Below are 18,849 nucleotides of genomic sequence, written 5' to 3'. Positions count from 1 at the left end.
GTCCTTGGGAAGTTGACTTTCAAATTAGGGTTTAGACAAAATGACCTATAATGTTTCAACATAGAAAATGATTTTACAAGCAAAACTAGCTCTAGGTCTCAACATGAAAGTTGTTTGGAATGTCGTTTAGAGTAATTTTTATCTTGGAATCATTTTCATATAGTGAAAATTGTAGGAGATAGGGTATAGGGAGACCCAGTTTTGATCAGATGAATTCATCTGGCCAACCACCATCAACTAACTTGCCAAATTCTAATTCTATTGACTTTTTAGGCTCATGGTAGATCATATATGCATAAGATGATGATTTTTGAAGTGTCCCTTAAGAAATTTGATCAATTGGTGAGATAGCTTGTTGGAGAAGTTACTCAAGATACCTAGTCAAACTAGGGTTTCCAAGGCAAATCACCCTCAAACTCTTGAGGAAAAATTGATCAATATAACATGTAGAGAACATTGGGACTCATATATGATGCTCATAACCATTCTTGGATCAATTCTTGGTTGTGCTCTTTGTTCATGAGGGTCTCAAACCCTATATGTGAACTTGATATATCAATGGAGATCATGCCCTTCCTAAAAAAGAGTTAGGCAAATGCAAAGACATATTTTTGGTATTTTGGTTAGTAAAACGATAAAATACAAGTATGATACAATCACAAAGTGCTTGGTGATCTCTCCCAAAACAAACCCAATGAAAGAGGGGTAAGGAGGATGCCAAGGTATGATCCCAATGCTAATGCTTATGATGAAAGTGCATGAGGGATCTTAGGGTCAAAATTGGGGTATTACAGTTCCACTTGCATTTGGAAAAAAAACATAAAATCATGGGTTCAAAGGTATTCACCAGGAAGCATAATGGAAACCCTAATTCAGGGGGGGAGGGTTGCATCTGATTCGTTTGGTTCATTTTAAATGGTTCAATTGTTTGGTTAAGATTCATGGTTCTGATTCATTGGCTAAGACTCATTCAAGATGCTGCTTTCAGTTTCTTGATTAAATGTCATTTAGTTGACTTTGATTGATTGGATTTTGAGTCTTGGATTAACATGTTTTATTTGGTTTAAGAGCATTGGGCTTTTCTGTCGTATCCACATTCATTCCTCAAGAAAACAAACATTTTTTACCTAAGTTGGCTTTTGGTCAACTGTTGACTTTTTGGTCAACCAGTTGACCAAAGTCAACCATCTAACCAAATATCCATAAACCATTTGAATCCATTATTAACCATGATCCATTTACCACTTTCCAAACCCGTTTGCAAATCCAATTAACCATTAAACTAATTCTCCAATTTTCTAAACTCCTGTCATACCCCGATTTTGCTCCTGAATTTTTTATGTTTGTTTGGCATGCTTGGCCTAACCTAACTTTAGTTTTACATGAGGATTGGTTTTGATCCAAAGTCATGGTGTTGTGATTGTGGATACCTCTATGGTCTGGGTCATCTGAACAACATTGCTTCTTGTGTTTCAAGCCACTTGCTAGTCATGTTATTTGGTTCATGGATACTTTGTCAAAACCCTAGTCTTGTGGTATCATTTCATGGTCTTGTTCATGTACATTATTTCAAGTTATTTTTCTTTGCAAAAGTCAAACATTTAAGCCAATTGTGAAACCAATTTCAACCATTTGTTAATCCATTTCAATTTATTTCATGTCGTTGTTTAAACCAGTACATATGAGTCCATACAAAAAAAAATACAAAATTTGGCATTTTTGACCAACTGTTGACTTTGGTCAATAGTTGACTTTTTGGTCAACTTTGACCAAAGTCAACCCAAATTCATTAAACCCTAAATTCACCCATAATAGTCCATTGAATTCCATTTACAAGGAAAATACAAAAAAATTGACACTTTTGACCAATTGTTGACTTTGGTCAACAGTTGACTTTTTGGTCAACTTTGACCAAAGTCAACCCAACTTCGGAGTTTCCTGTTTTCTCAGCTGTGTCTAATGTTGTTTCGCCACTTTTGTTTATTGCCATGCCATCTGTTTCACTCTGCCCAAGTATCAACTTAGTAATCTGAGTTCTACCTTTCCTGGTAGCTATATGCAATGCCGTATTGCCCTTATTATCGACCATGTTTATTGTTGATGGATCTGCTTTTTATCAACTCCTCTACCACCACAAGACTTTGTCCCTTCACCGCCATATGAAGTGCCGTTTGTCCTTTTTATCAGTTTTTGTTACAACACCAGGCTCCTTCTCGAGAATCGCTTTCACTACCTCCAAATGTCCGTTTCTTGCAGCAGAATGTAAAGCTGTTTTGCCATTACTTCTAGCTATGGCTGCCAAGCTACTACCTGTTTCTAATAGAAATTTCATTATCTCAGTGTGCCCTTGTGTTGCAGCTGTGTGTAAGGCTGTAGTGTTGGATGGATCCACAGTCATTGCCAGTTCAGAATGAGCTTCCATTAGGATCTTCACTATATCTAAATCCCCTTGTTTAGCAGCAATATGAAGTGCATCAAAACCATTTCTCGCTTTAATTCCAGCATCAGCAAGATCATAATACTGAATCATCTCCCTAACCATATCGACATAACCATACTCAGCAGCAACATAAAGTGCCGTTTCTCCACCTTGATTCTGCTTTGCAAACACTTCACGCAGTTTACCCTCTTCAGCACCATCCACCGTGCCCTTCAAAGAAGCCATATCTCCTGCTCTTGCCGCAGAATGTAAAGGACACCCTGTAACCTATACAGCACACCACTACCTTTGCTTTAGACCCTATAGTGGACGACAACCGCCAAGCCTTATTTGAACCAAAACCTGCAGTGAACATACACAAACTCAACACCCTGAATAAAATAGATGGAACAATTGGTGATGGGATTGTTAACCTTAAAAATCTCACAGTTTTGGAGCTTTACTCCAATCATTTGACAGGTTTTATTCCTAAGGATATTGGTAACCTTTTGAAATTGGAAAAGTTGCTTTTTCATGTCAACAATTTGACCGGTACGATTCCACCATCGTCGAATCACCATCATATTCACCTGCGATTCATGCATTTAGCATCATGAAGAAATGGAACGGAGTCAGAAATGGATTAAGTGTATTACCTGCCGGAGACGATGCCGAAGACGACGACGGTTATGTTCAAGATAATAAGCCACACGTAACTCACTGAAGCGACAAACCTTTCCGGATAACGACACGTCATGACAACTTAGATGTGTATCGCCCAAGGTACTGTGATGAATGTCAAATGGTACCAACTTCTGTTACTTCATCAAAGGAGACAGCCAAATCAGTTCCGGTATTTGGTTTGGAGAAAGCTGTTCCCTCAAAGGAGGGTGGTCCTGATGCTCCACCCGTGAATTTTGACACCAACCAAAATGTTTTCAAGTCGGGAGGCTCCATCAGCTTCACTACTGTTGCTGGTTCGACTGGTTCTATGCAGAAAGTTCGTGAATCTGATGGTGGTGATGCTGAGACTAACACAAATACTGGCTTTTCTGTTAGGACATCAGAACTAGCGGTTTCATCTGCAGCACCTGCATCATTATCGACACCACCAAACAGTATATTCAAATTTGGACAGTTCAAATCAAAATAGTGGATCCTTTGCTTCAGGCCCTTCATTCTCTTCTTCCTTTCCATCTCCCGTATCAGGTAACTTTAGCAACAGTAGCTCGTCTCTTTCAGCAATCGGTGGCATTAGTGCTACTACTGCTTCCACTGGAGTTAGCATGGTGACTTCCTCCACCCCAGTGATGACCACTTCCACATCAACATGGCTCAATGCATGGCTTCAAGCCATTCCATGTCAGAACCTGCAAAGTAGCAATAATCAGCAGCAGGGAAATGGTTTACAGGAGTTCAGTTCATCATCATTTACAATGTGGTAGCAACAAGTATATTCATTATGGATGTCATCTTACATCATACCTAACCACATCAATAACAAATCTTACAAATAATGGCAACACATAATGCATTGTGACCAACCTTCAAGAAATGGAAGTTGATAATCTACCAAAGCTTCAATCTTTTGTCATGGATGATTTACCTAGCAGTTTGCAGGAACTGACTGTTGGCTCTATTGGAGGGATTATGTGGAATACTAAGCCAACTTGGGAGCATCTCACTTGTCTTTCAGTGTTGCGAATTAACGACGATATTATGGTGACCACGCTGATGGGGGCATTTCTACCTTCATCTCTTGTGACACTATGCATTTGTGGTCTTAGTGATACAAGCTTTGACGGGAAGTGGCTTCAACATCTCAATTCTCTCCAAAATCTTGAGATTGTTAATGCTCCCAAACTTAAGACTTTGCCAAAAAAGGATTGCCTTCATCTCTCTCAGTACTAAGTATGACTCGTTGTCCATTATTGGAAGCAAGTTTGCGGAGGAAGCGAGGGAGGGAGTGGCGTAAGGTTGCTCACATTCCTGCCATAATTATCGATGACGAATTGATCACATAAGTTTCATGTCTAGTATTCCATTATGTGTCACTCCTGCTGCTACCCAATCTTGCTGTTGTGAAAAGCCAAATTCACATACACGAACTGCTACCAAATCCAGTAAATGTCTTAGTGATCAGGCACAGTCCCAGAAATGAAAAGGAGAAACAACTCACCGCAAATATGTCAGATTGGCCAAGTTCTTCAAGTGGGATTGTTGGCTTGCAACAAGATGGCAGCAGTGGAATCTTAGGTATCCTCAACAATATCATAGCACCTAGACCAGGGTGAGGAGCTTGGAGCAATATTTGATCATCAATACCGGCCACAACATGCGCAGCATCAACGTCAATAATATGCACCTTATTTGTCTGCAGCAACATTGTAGAATCAACACAAGGCCAACCATTACGCTCACACCTCGTAACACATTTCCTGCGGCAAAACAACAATCGAATCGTGAGAGAAAATTCCATTCTTGGCGGAAATGATTTGCACAGCCCAAAGTTACCCGGTCAGGGAAATCAAAGACTTCGTTTCAGTTCGCTCAACCCAAAATCACGATGAAAAGTCCTTGTGATGACTGAAGTTGTAACTTCCTTCTAATTTTCACTGCGGTAAAAAGGGACACATTAATCAGTCAATTTGCAAAACCTAAAGTGCAAAACCATTAACCAATAGTCAGAGGGCAAAGTCAAAAAACATCCCAAATTGGTATGAGGTCAAAGCAGAGAAGAAAGTTTGTGAAGGATACCTTTTCTTGAATCTAACATGGATAGGGCAATTCAATTTCTGAGCATCCAAAGTGCTTTGCAGAGTTACTTTTGAACACAAGGGCACCAATTTGTAACCCTAATTCACAGAATATAAATAGGGAGAATGAATCAGTAAACAAAAAACCTAGAGGCGAAAAAGAGACCAAAAGAAAACCCTAGAGAACACAGAGAGCTGGAGGCGAAAATCTGAGAAGAAACCCTAAAAATCCCAAAATCAATTACCTGGAGGCCAGCTTCTTCGTGTCCTTCACCACCACCGCCGTGACACTTTGTAAGTACTTCTCTTTCTTTCTTTTTTATCTTTCTCATGTGCTTGCTGTTGAAAATATTGTGAGAGTTGAGAGTGATTGAGAGGGGTTTGTTGAGAGCGAGAGAGGGATTCGTGTGAGAGACGGAAAGATGCGAGTGAGATGCTGAGGTACGAGCGATTGTGAGATTGAGAGAAATGTGAGGTTTGGTGTGAAGTTTGGTGAGTGTTGATGAACATTACCGAGAGAAGAGAGAGCGAGGGAGCGAGTTTGGAAAGGTTGATTCGTGAGGTTAGGGAGAAAGGAAGAAGACGAGCTTCTGTTGTTTTCTTTCGTTTCCATTTTTTTTCTTTTTCTCTGTTTTCTTTTTTTTAATTAATTAATTTCTTTTTTTTTATTCATCTAACTTAACCTTTTTACAGAGATAATATAAAAACCATGAAAATGTTTGTTTTGTTTTTTTTATTTATTTTAAATCTGTTAGCCCAGTTCATATATTTATGGTAGTATCTCAATAGCAGATAGTATTGAGTGGCCTAGTGGAGAGAGTTTAGTTGCATAATATTAGATGGAGAGGGTTCGATACTCATGCGTGACACTTTTTGCTTTTTATTTGATTTTATTTTCCTTTAGCATTTTTTATTTTTATTTTATTCTTTTAGTATTTTGTTAATATCTCTTTTTATGCTTATTATAATTTCATGTGTTAATAATGCGTAGTTATTGTATTTGAATTTAGTTCAAAAACCATTTTTTTTCAAACTATAAAAATCACACTTTTCTCGATTTAATATCGAGCCCATTTTTACACCCTTGTAAGTCGATTGCTTTTTAAGCATCGCCATCAACCTCACATAGCTTACTCTTGGGCTTTCTTACAATGAGACATGTCCCTTGCACTTACACTTATACATTGTTTAATGCTTCATTATTTCATTCTTCGATCGTTTGATTCGATTATATACTTGTTTATATCTTAATTGTTTGATTAACTGTGGCCTACTTGTATGGTGTATGAGGCATGTATTTATATTGTTTGATTGCCATGACAACCCCCATTCATAACAAATGTATCCCTCTCCCATGAATGTATAATATTTATTCTTTCATTCTTTATTCATCTGTTAATACAAGAATTAAAATGAATATCCGATAACCATTTCAAAACAAGACCAAAACCTCGATCCAACGTCGAGTGATCACTTTTCTCAAAACCTAACAGAACCAGCACGTATTCATCCACCCTTTTGTAAGTCGATTGCTTTATGCATCGCCATCAACCTTGTAAGCCGATTGCTTTATGCATCGCCATCAACCTTGTAAGTCGATTGCTTCATGCATCGCCATCTACCCTTATCCCTAACACTTCTCCTTGCTCCATTCGTCGATTCTTGTTCCGATTAGGTAGCACCCATTAGATAGAACCCTTTGTATGATAACATAGGTAGTTTCCCCATATCCTTTTGTATGATAACATAGGTAGAATTCCCATATTCTTTGCATGCTAACATTAGGTAGATATTCCCATTTGTAAATCCAAACACTTAAGTACATATTGCATGACAACTCTAGGGCAGAACTTCCCCTTTTCTTTTAGACCTTTCGTGCGTCTCCGATCCTGTGGCATGTAGTCCGTTCTATTGCAAAGAGGTAACTGCCTAAGACTCGATTCAGCGAGCTGCGACACCTACTGCTAGGACGTGAACACATCGCCCACTCTCCTTCGACACAACTGGTGTCCTCCTTTGTAAGTCCATGTTCAGATGGCAACCCCTATGTTGGGGAACTACATCGCCCTGATCCTTGTTCCAGACGAGGTATGTAGGCAGGTGGTCGTGCGAGACCACTCCGGGCACCTTTCTTTTTCTTTTTGTGTGTGTTTGGTTCGGATGCTGATATAAGTCCAGTGATTGGCAGTCGGGCTCCACGTTTGCCCTTTTGTGTGTGTTTTGGTTCGGATGTTGATGTAAGTCCAGTGATTGGCAGTCGGGCTCCACGTTTGCCCTTTTGTGTGTGTTTTGGTTCGGATGCTGATGTAAGTCCAGTGATTGGCAGTCGGGCTCCATGTTTGCCACCTTTTTGTGTGTAGGTGTCTTGTTTTGTTTGGCGTGCGTGAGCCGAACTACGGCAACTCTGATTCTCATGTTCAGATGAGATACGTAGGCACAAGATGCGATGTCTTGCCGAGTTTGACTAACGACTAACAACTAATCCTTGTTTGCTTTCGCCCTCGTTGCGATCCTTTTCTCTCGCCCTCGTTGCGATCGAGACTTTCTCTTTCTCTTGCCTTAGTTGCAGTCGAGACCCTTATTCCCGTAGTTAGCTGAACTACGTTTTGCTCTGATTCTCATTCCCGATGAGATACGTAGGCATAAGACGTGATGTCTTAGCGAGCACACTTATCCTTAACCCTTAGGTACCCGAGCTACGAAGACTCTGATTCTCATATTCAGATGAGATACGTATGCAATGGATGCGGTATCTGTGCGAGTCATTTTTCTCTTGACCCTTTTAGTAAATAGTACATTAGATAAACATACACCCTTTAGACAAGAACAAACAAGAGTGGATCCCGTAGAGTACTACGGATGCGTAGGGGTGCTAATACCTTCCCTTCGCATAATCGACTCCCGAACCCAAGATTTGGTTGCGAGACCTTGTCTTTTCCTTTCCTTTCTCCAGGTTTACTTCGAGCGTTTCCTTTCCCTCCTTTGGGATAAATAACGCACGGTGGCGACTCTTCTGTCATTCCTTTCTAGTCGGTTGTTTTTTCGCACCACCGTATTTTTTCGGGCTGCGACAGCTGGCGACTCTGCTGGGGATAATATTTTCCCTAAGCGAGTCCCTCCTAGCTTTTGTAGGTTTCTTGTTTGTTGAGTGTTTATTCTTTTGTACAGTTATTTATTTTCAGCATTTACCTGCTTTACCTTATTGCATTCATGTACATATGCTTGCTGTATCTGTGGGTTGTTTGTTTGTTGGGTTGGGACTATTCTATGAGAGATAAGCCCACTACCCAGGCTTGAGTGTACACATAGGTGTTAGAGTGGATAGTCATGAGGCTTGCGTGGCATGTTGCTACGTTAAGTCGTTCATGAGACCCACATTCCAGACGAGGTTTCTGTTGGATATATTTTGTCCTATGGGTGTTCCATAACGACATATATTCCTTTAGAAATCGTCGACTCTGGTGACCATTTCCCGAGAACTCAGTCGAGGCCTCTCCTCCGAGACGCGTTTATGTTAGCTCTGGTGGGCGCATTCTCGCTGCTCAATCCGAGGACCCCGAGACTGGGAACTTGCTTTAGGATGTCCTGTTGAGAGGAGTCAGTGGAGGTCTTTTATCCCGAAATAATGGCAAACCTTCAGTGGTAAACGTATTATTCTCGACTGAAGGGCTGAAGCTGACAAACTTCTGTTCTTAGAACCTACCTGTGAGGGGAGGGTTTGATCTTTACAGATACGGTTTCTGCCAGTGATGCTGTGATGGTGACTTTGGTTCAGCCAAATTTATGGACGTTTATTTCTGGGACGCCGGAGTTCTGTCCGTGGTTTATCAGCGGGTTCCGTTTATTTCGGATCCCTGGGCTGAATCTGTGGGTGCTCACTCAGATGGTGACTCAGTTCTCCAGACATGGGTTCAGATGCCAGTTGATCAGATTGACTTTGGGTTTCAGATGGTTGTGATCAGAGTTCAAGCCGAAGCTTCGGATCCTGTGTGCCGAGATGCACAACCTGCCAGTCTTGGCTCCATCCTTTGCATCATAGCATGTTTATTTTCCAAAAAAATAATAATGCATGAAAAAAAGTTAACTCGCATGTGCATATCCTTTTCAGGATCATTCATGATAAAATAGCATCCGCATCATATGCATATCATGCACATATCATCCTTGCATTGCAGACATGCTTGGGAGAGACTTCTCACTCTGGGTTTTGACTGAGACGGGATTGTTGATCATCGTCCGCACCGCAACCAGATTGAATCATCAGAGGAGTATGGATCAAGTCCAAGCTGAGTTGGCTGAGATGAGGGCAGAACATGGCCCAGTTCATGACCATAATGCTAGGAGTTGTTCAGGGGCAAGAGGAGCTGCGTGCCTTAGCCCAGAGACAGGAAGCTGTGATTCTTCCGCCCAGTCGTGCTTCACCAGAGAGGGTCCCTGTCAATTATCAAATTGCTGCTGTCACTATTCCCGTCAACAACTATGCCATGGGTGAAGATTTGAGGGGTATTATAATCAGTGGACAGCCCCTTGCTACAGAGACTGTTAATGTCAGAGCAACCCTTGCTCCGGTTCGCCATCCTGGCTCTTCAAATCCTTCAAGTTCTAAAAAGCCATCCTCTGGGGCACCCAGAAGGGGAGAGGGTGAAACAAACGTTGTGCACCGTCGGAGGAGCGTGAACAAAGGACAGCATCGGCAAGTTGCTGCTGTGACTATTCCAGCCACTCAAACTCAACAACAATAGAGAAGACCAACTCAGCAATATCAGCATCAACAACATCGTCCTCAGCAGCAGACTTACCGGCCTCCCAATGGTAATCAAGCCAGTACGAGTAATGAGAGGAAGAAGATCATTTTTGATCCGATCCCTATGTCCTATGCAGAGTTGTATCCCTCTTTGATAGAGCGGAACTTGATTACTCCCAGAGACCCGCCGGCTATACCCGTCAACCCTCGGTGGTGGTATAGGCCTGAACAGCATTGTGTGTATCATTCGGGTGCTCCTGGTCATGATGTGGATAGTTGTTTCCAGCTAAAGATGAAGGTTCAAGACCTTGTGAGGTCAGGGATTCCGAGCTTTGAAGACTTAGGTCCCCGTGTTAATCAAGCTTGAAGACGGCAAGTCCCGGGTTGGTGATGGTTATTCTTCTGAGGTCTTCAACGAAGGGGTTTGTTCAAAAGCAGAAGTTGCTGATGCAAAGGATACTGACAGTTGTTATCCCTGGTGGGATCTATCACAAATGGGTCACTGTGGGTGTTCCTACAGTTGTTCAGAAGTCAGAGTAATAATCACTTTGTTTAAAAACCCTTCTCCCATGCCAAAAGGAGAAGTGATGACATTGTTGGCAACATTTTGTGCAATGATATTTTCATTCAAATAAATGCATGTTAAACATTTGTTTTTTCCAATTGTTTTCCTTTTTCACTTTTTACATGAAATTGGTGATCACAAAAAACCCTAAAAACAGGAATAAAAACAATCTTTTCATCTGCATAACGATTGTCTTGTTTGATTTCCAAAAAGCTTTTCATATCAAAATCATTATGCAGGTTGTTTCTTAAACCCATTGAACACAATGATCTGACGTCATCTCCCAATTGTGAATTCCCTGTATTCGAAGCGGAAGAAGATGATGTTGAAGGGATTCCTGACGGGATTTCCCGACTTCTTGAGCAAGAAAAGAAGATCACTCAGCTGTATCTCGAGAATCAGCAGAACAGCCAACTGGGGCATAAAAGAAAAAGAAAAAAGAAAATACAAAGAAAGAAGAGGGTGCAAAATCAAAAGAAATCAGAATCAAAAGAAAGAAAGAAAGAAACAAAAGAAAAAATAGCACCCTCAAAGTCCCAAGTTGACTGATGCTGAATTCGATCGAAAAGAAGAGATTAACTGCCATGTGTCATGGTCAGTTATATCAGCGGAGAGTAACGAAAGCACGCTATAAGAAGGTCAAGCCTCGTGTGTTCCGAGGGACCCTGTGCTCAAGAAAGTCTTGTCTTTCGTACCCGATTCCAGGGGCAAGTGAACCCTAAGCTATGAACGCCCATAGGTTGTCAAGAGAGTCTTTTTAGGCGGTGCTCTGAGACTTACAGCAATGGATGAAGAAGTTCACTCGTCCTGTGAATTCCCGATGCAGTCAAGAAATACTTCGCAAAAAAACAAAAAAAGAACAAAAAGCTCGCTAAGTCGAACACCCCAAAGGGCAACTTAGGCAAAAAGGAGCGTCTCGGTGGATTGAAAACCCGAAAGGGCGATCCAGGCAAAAGTTAGAGACATTGAAAAAAAAAAGAATTCGCATCCCGCTAGATTGAGCACCTCACACTGGGGCAATCTAGGCAAAAATTAGGGATTTGGCAAGTAACTGCATCTTGACAAGACTGTGTTCTATATCTGTCATCCGTCAGGAATCCTCGATGCGTCGTCGACTGAAGCTCTGAATACATCGAAATTCAGAATGGTAGAGTAAGGGTCATTATGTTCAATGTAGCCCTCTCCAATATATATCACCGATTTCAAACTTGTACAGATCTATGGAGTCTCGCCCTTTGCAGACTACCATTTCATCACATCAATTTGAGCTTTTATCCAATTATTTGCACTCTTATTTGTTTCAACTCAACAAACGTTTTGCATGTTTTAATTGATAAAGTATCATTGTTTTTCAAAATAAATAAATTTTTCAAAATTGTTCTCAAACTAAGTGAATATTCACAATGATGGAAGGATACTTAGGAGACCCACAGTGCTCTCCCAAGGGCGGTATGATTACCAACAGGTAAGACAATTGTTCGTATCTCGAGCATGACTGTATCTTTTCCCTGTAGAACCTCTCATGGTTTCTCCTCAGCGAGATTGCCCAGTGTAGTGTCGGTTGAAGTTGTTCATCTTCATGTCCCCGGCAGTGCAGTTTTTTTCTTCCAAGTCCCTATTAGCACCTATAGTGGGGCATCCCCAGTAGAGTGCTGTTTGAGCCCTATTGTGGGGCATCCCTAGCAAGTTTGCTGTTTGGACGCTTTTTGTGGGGCAGTCCTAGGCAGAACATTTATTGAAGACTTCAACTTTCCTCTCTCCAGCAGAGCAGTCTTCCTCCCCCCCCAGCATGGGTGCTATTCTTGGAAGATTCAGTATTTGGTGGATTGACATCCAGTACTCCATCATGTCCTCAGGTAGATCCCCAGCGGAGTTGTTGGCATGATGAGCTTTACCGGTGCCTATCTATCCTTATCAGAGATCTGGTTGCTTCATGGTATCTCTGATCTCCAGCACGAGTGGTCATGGCGCGTCCGCCTGTATGCTGAGCTCTGTTCTCCGGTTGTGACCGACGATCCCTCCGGAAGCCTCTGGTGGCCTTCCTCCCCTGCAGGATGGTGTTGCTCCCTGATATCCCAGTCTCCAGTGGATTTTCTCGTCTCTCTGGTGACTTTGGTTTTCCCTCCGGAAGAGTGGTACCGGATGATTGATTCCCGGACCTGTGTGTTGAGCACGTCTGTTTGTCAGCATTCATCATACATTTTTAGGTATCATGCATATATGCATAATCATAGCATTCAGATACTCATGATGCAGCTGTTGCCGTGTATCTGTTGATGGTTGTCTCCTGCTATTTGTTGATACAGATCTCTCCAGTAGATCCTTCCTAACAGATTTGAGATCAGTGTCTCCTCAGCGAGCCTGAAGGTTACTGCCTTCCCAGTAGGGTTTGTGTTGATGGTTTTCCCTCAGTGAGATCCCCAAGCGGATCGGGTTCGGAGAAAATCATCCCCAGTAGAGATAAGAATGGGTTGCCTCCCCTAGTAGGGCAATCTCCAAGCAGTTCGGGTTCGATGGAGTGCATCCCCAGCAAGGTTTGTCTTTCCCCAGCAGGATGGAAGTTGACATGGTTATAGGATCCTCAGCACAGTTCCTGGAGTTCCCCGGTTTTGTCTCTGGAGGAGACGTGTGTTTATGCATTCATCATTTAGATAAGCATAGCATATTGCATCATTAGTGCATAGCATTTCCATGATCATGGGGCATTGTGTAAAACAAAAAAAACTCATGCATCAACATTGCAAACATATCCATTAGCCCTAGGCCGTGGTGACCAGCCGAGTTTGGGTTGTTGGAAAGAGTTTAGCATCGCGCCATTGGATCGGCTTCAGAATTGGGTTCATCAGCATGGTTGAGAAGTTGGTGTTTTCCCAACAAGTGACTCCTTAGTTGAGTGGGTATCCCCAGCAGTGTTACTCCCCGAAGTTGGCAGTATCTTGCAAGCTTGGGTCCATTCCCTTAGCAGAAGTGGGTGTGTCTGATCTCTCCATGTAGAGTCTACCCCTTAAGCAGAAAGTGTCTACCATTTCCTTCTGCGCTCCCCAATGAGTTACATCCTCGTGGATGACGGTTGTTTCCGTTCCCTCCCTAATGGGATGGGTTTTCCCTATTGAGTTCTTTCCTCATTAGGATGAGTCCTGATTCAGTCTGCCTTTTTGGATCGATCCTAAACTGGCTTCCTGTTGGCTGTCGCCCGTGCTTCCCTGGGGCATAAATGAATAGTCGCTCATTAACCGGCACTCATTCATCTTATCCTCGGCAGAATTTGTGGCTTCTACCAACGAACCGGTAGTTGTAAGTCCTATCTTTGTGGTTTTCTACCTACTAACTGGTAGTTGTAAAATCCCACTTTCATCCCCTAGCAGAGGTAACCGTTGTGGTTCATTCTGATTGTTGGCGGAATTTTTTGGCTTCTACCAACGAACCGGTAGTTGTAAGTCCTATCTTTGTGGTTTTCTACCTACTAACTGGTAGTTGTAAAATCCCACTTTCATCCCCTAGCAGAGGTAACCGTTGTGGTTCATTCTGATTGTTGGCGGATTTTGCGGTCTTCTACCTACTACCCGGTAGTTGTAAATCCTTTTTTCTCGCTCGGTCTCTCAGCAGACTGTTTGTGGCTTCTACCAACGAACCGGTAGTTGCAAGTCCTATCTTTGTGGTTTTCTACCTACTAACTGGTAGTTGTAAAATCCCACTTTCATCTCCTAGCAGAGTTAACCCTTTGTGCTCATCCTGGTCGAGGACTGGTTACTTTTCTGTGGTTTTCTGCCTACAAACCGGTAGATGTAATCCCCTCTTTGTGGTATTGATAGTCTTGTCCCCTTTGGATACTTGCCTTGATCAAGCAGTATTGTCCCCATTGGGTCTTCCCCTTCTTCTTGGATACTTGCTCCGAGTAAGCAACTTTATCCTCTTTTGATTGGTCATCTTTTGCATACCTAGTCTGGTACCCCGTTGCCTTTCTTTTCGGTCGTTTATCCATTTAACAACCTACAACCCGGTTATGGATAATCTTCCATGCGAGTGTATTATCTACGTTTTGACGGCTATAGATAATATATCTCATGCACTCTTTGGTCAATCTTTCGATTGTTATCCCCAGCATAGGTCTTTGGCATGCGTGCCGACTCACGTATCACTTGTTTTGTTATCTTCGCCGATGCTGATAGACATGAAGAATTTTCCGGTGTTCAGACCGAGGCGGTATTCAGACCGAAGTGGCATTCAGGCCAGAGTTCCCGGTATCCAGACCGAAGTGGCATTCAGGCCAGTTTTTCCCGGTATCCAGACCGAAGTGGCGTTCAGGCCAGTTCCCGGTATCCAAACCGAAGTGGCATTCAGGCCAGTTTTTCCCGGTATCCAGACCGAAGTGGCATTCAAGCCAGTGTTCCCGGTATCCAGACCGAAGTGGCATTCAGGCCAGTTTTCCCGGTATCCAGACCGAAGTGGCATTCAGGCCAGTTTTCCCGGTATCCAGACCGAAGTGGCGTTCAGGCCAGTTCCCGGTATCCAGACCGAAGTGGCATTCAGGCCAGTTTCCGATTTCCAGATCGAAGAAGTTCTCAATAATCAGGACGAAGAACTTGTGGTGTTCAGACCAGTTCCCGGTATCCAGACCGAAGTGGCATTCAGGCCAGTTTCCGATTTCCAAATCGAAGAAGTTCTCAACAGTCAGGACGAAGAACTTGTGGTGTTCAGACCAGTTCCCGGTATCCAGACCGAAGTGGCATTCAGGCCAGAGTTCCCGGTATCCAGACCGAAGTGGCATTCAGGCCAGTTTCCGATTTCCAGATTGAAGAAGTTCTCAACAATCAGGACGAAGAACTTGTGGTGTTCAGACCAGTTCCCCCGGTATCCAGACCGAAGTGGCATTCAGGCCAGTTTTTTTTTTTTCGATATCCAGATCAAAGTGGTGTTCAGACCAGATTTCCGGTGATCAGACCAACATTGATACTCTCATACTCCGATGCTTAGTGTTCAGACTAATGTGCGGCGTTCGGGCCATGGGTATTCCTGTGTTACCATTTATTTTGGTATCCAGGTCAACTTTCTGTTTCGGTACTCAGGCCGATTTTCACCGTACCAGATGGATTCTTCTTTTGGGATTGCTTCTTTGCCGTTTCTGATAGGCATGGTTAATTATTTCATAGAGATTCAGGATCAAAATCCGGGTTTTCTTAGTATTTAACCATCTCCCACTATGATCATATGAAGAACATCCTGCTTCATATTCTCTAGTTGAAGACGCTTAAATAGGGGCAACTGTCATACCCCGATTTTGCTCCTGAATTTTTTATGTTTGTTTGGCATGCTTGGCCTAACCTAACTTTAGTTTTACATGAGGATTGGTTTTGATCCAAAGTCATGGTGTTGTGATTGTGGATACCTCTATGGTCTGGGTCATCTGAACAACATTGCTTCTTGTGTTTCAAGCCACTTGCTAGTTATGTTATTTGGTTCATGGATACTTTGTCAAAACCCTAGTCTTGTGGTATCATTTCATGGTCTTGTTCATGTACATTATTTCAAGTTATTTTTCTTTGCAAAAGTCAAACATTTAAGCCAATTGTGAAACCAATTTCAACCATTTGTTAATCCATTTCAATTTATTTCATGTCGTTGTTTAAACCAGTACATATGAGTCCATACAAAAAAAAATACAAAATTTGGCATTTTTGACCAACTGTTGACTTTGGTCAACAGTTGACTTTTTGGTCAACTTTGACCAAAGTCAACCCAAATTCATTAAACCCTAAATTCACCCATAATAGTCCATTGAATTCCATTTACAAGGAAAATACAAAAAAATTGACACTTTTGACCAATTGTTGACTTTGGTCAACAGTTGACTTTTTGGTCAACTTTGACCAAAGTCAACCCAACTTCGGAGTTTCCTGTTTTCTCAGCTGTGTCTAATGTTGTTTCGCCACTTTTGTTTATTGCCATGCCATCTGTTTCACTCTGCCCAAGTATCAACTTAGTAATCTGAGTTCTACCTTTCCTGGTAGCTATATGCAATGCCGTATTGCCCTTATTATCGACCATGTTTATTGTTGATGGATCTGCTTTTTATCAACTCCTCTACCACCACAAGACTTTGTCCCTTCACCGCCATATGAAGTGCCGTTTGTCCTTTTTATCAGTTTTTGTTACAACACCAGGCTCCTTCTCGAGAATCGCTTTCACTACCTCCAAATGTCCGTTTCTTGCAGCAGAATGTAAAGCTGTTTTGCCATTACTTCTAGCTATGGCTGCCAAGCTACTACCTGTTTCTAATAGAAATTTCATTATCTCAGTGTGCCCTTGTGTTGCAGCTGTGTGTAAGGCTGTAGTGTTGGATGGATCCACAGTCATTGCCAGTTCAGAATGAGCTTCCATTAGGATCTTCACTATATCTAAATCCCCTTGTTTAGCAGCAATATGAAGTGCATCAAAACCATTTCTCGCTTTAATTCCAACATCAGCAAGATCATAATACTGAATCATCTCCCTAACCATATCGACATAACCATACTCAGCAGCAACATAAAGTGCCGTTTCTCCACCTTGATTCTGCTTTGCAAACACTTCACGCAGTTTACCCTCTTCAGCACCATCCACCGTGCCCTTCAAAGAAGCCATATCTCCTGCTCTTGCCGCAGAATGTAAAGGACACCTTGTAACCTATACAGCACACCACTACCTTTGCTTTAGACCCTACAGTGGACGACAACCGCCAAGCCTTATTTGAACCAAAACCTGCAGTGAACATACACAAACTCAACACCCTGAATAAAATAGATGGAACAATTGGTGATGGGATTGTTAACCTTAAAAATCTCACAGTTTTGGAGCTTTACTCCAATCATTTGACAGGTTTTATTCCTAAGGATATTGGTAACCTTTTGAAATTGGAAAAGTTGCTTTTTCATGTCAACAATTTGACCGGTACGATTCCACCATCGTCGAATCACCATCATATTCACCTACGATTCATGCATGCAGCATCATGAAGAAATGGAACGGAGTCACAAATGGATTAAGTGTATTACCTGCCGGAGACGATGCCGAAGACGACGACGGTTATGTTCAAGATAATAAGCCACACGTAACTCACTGAAGCGACAAACCTTTCCGGATAACGACACGTCATGACAACTTAGATGTGTATCGCCCAAGGTACTATGATGAATGTCAAATGGTACCAACTTCTGTTACTTCATCAAAGGAGACAGCCAAATCAGTTCCGGTATTTGGTTTGGAGAAAGCTGTTCCCTCAAAGGAGGGTGGTCCTGATGCTCCACCCGTGAATTTTGACACCAACCAAAATGTTTTCAAGTCGGGAGGCTCCATCAGCTTCACTACTGTTGCTGGTTCGACTGGTTCTATGCAGAAAGTTCGTGAATCTGATGGTGGTGATGCTGAGACTAACACAAATACTGGCTTTTCTGTTAGGACATCAGAACTAGCGGTTTCATCTGCAGCACCTGCATCATTATCGACACCACCAAACAGTATATTCAAATTTGGACAGTTCAAATCAAAATAGTGGATCCTTTGCTTCAGGCCCTTCATTCTCTTCTTCCTTTCCATCTCCCGTATCAGGTAACTTTAGCAACAGTAGCTCGTCTCTTTCAGCAATCGGTGGCATTAGTGCTACTACTGCTTCCACTGGAGTTAGCATGGCGACTTCCTCCACCCCAGTGATGACCACTTCCACATCAACATGGCTCAATGCATGGCTTCACACCATTCCATGTCAGAACCTGCAAAGTAGCAATAATCAGCAGCAGGGAAATGGTTTACAGGAGTTTAGTTCATCATCATTTACAATGTGGTAGCAACAAGTATATTCATTATGGATGTCATCTTACATCATACCTAACCACATCAATAACAAATCTTACAAATAATGGCAACACATAATGCATTGTGACCAACCTTCAAGAAATGGAAGTTGATAATCTACCAAAGCTTCAATCTTTTGTCATGGATGATTTACCTAGCAGTTTGCAGGAACTGACTGTTGGCTCTATTGGAGGGATTATGTGGAATACTAAGCCAACTTGGGAGCATCTCACTTGTCTTTCAGTGTTGCGAATTAACGACGATATTATGGTGACCACGCTGATGGGGGCATTTCTACCTTCATCTCTTGTGACACTATGCATTTGTGGTCTTAGTGATACAAGCTTTGACGGGAAGTGGCTTCAACATCTCAATTCTCTCCAAAATCTTGAGATTGTTAATGCTCCCAAACTTAAGACTTTGCCAAAAAAGGATTGCCTTCATCTCTCTCAGTACTAAGTATGACTCGTTGTCCATTATTGGAAGCAAGTTTGCGGAGGAAGCGAGGGAGGGAGTGGCGTAAGGTTGCTCACATTCT

The 18,849-nt window shown here is 42.2% G+C and overlaps 1 pseudogene; it reads right to left on the bottom strand.

Annotated features, from left to right (window-relative positions):
* Positions 1–1,785: 1,785 nt before the first annotated feature.
* Positions 1,786–17,781, bottom strand: LOC127106805 (ankyrin repeat-containing protein At5g02620-like; annotated as a pseudogene).
* Positions 17,782–18,849: the final 1,068 nt, after the last annotated feature.

This window comes from Lathyrus oleraceus, chromosome 7, assembly GCF_024323335.1.
Source record: "Lathyrus oleraceus cultivar Zhongwan6 chromosome 7, CAAS_Psat_ZW6_1.0, whole genome shotgun sequence".
Taxonomy (NCBI): Eukaryota; Viridiplantae; Streptophyta; class Magnoliopsida; order Fabales; family Fabaceae; genus Lathyrus; species Lathyrus oleraceus.
This window is presented reverse-complemented; position numbering and strand designations above follow the sequence as displayed.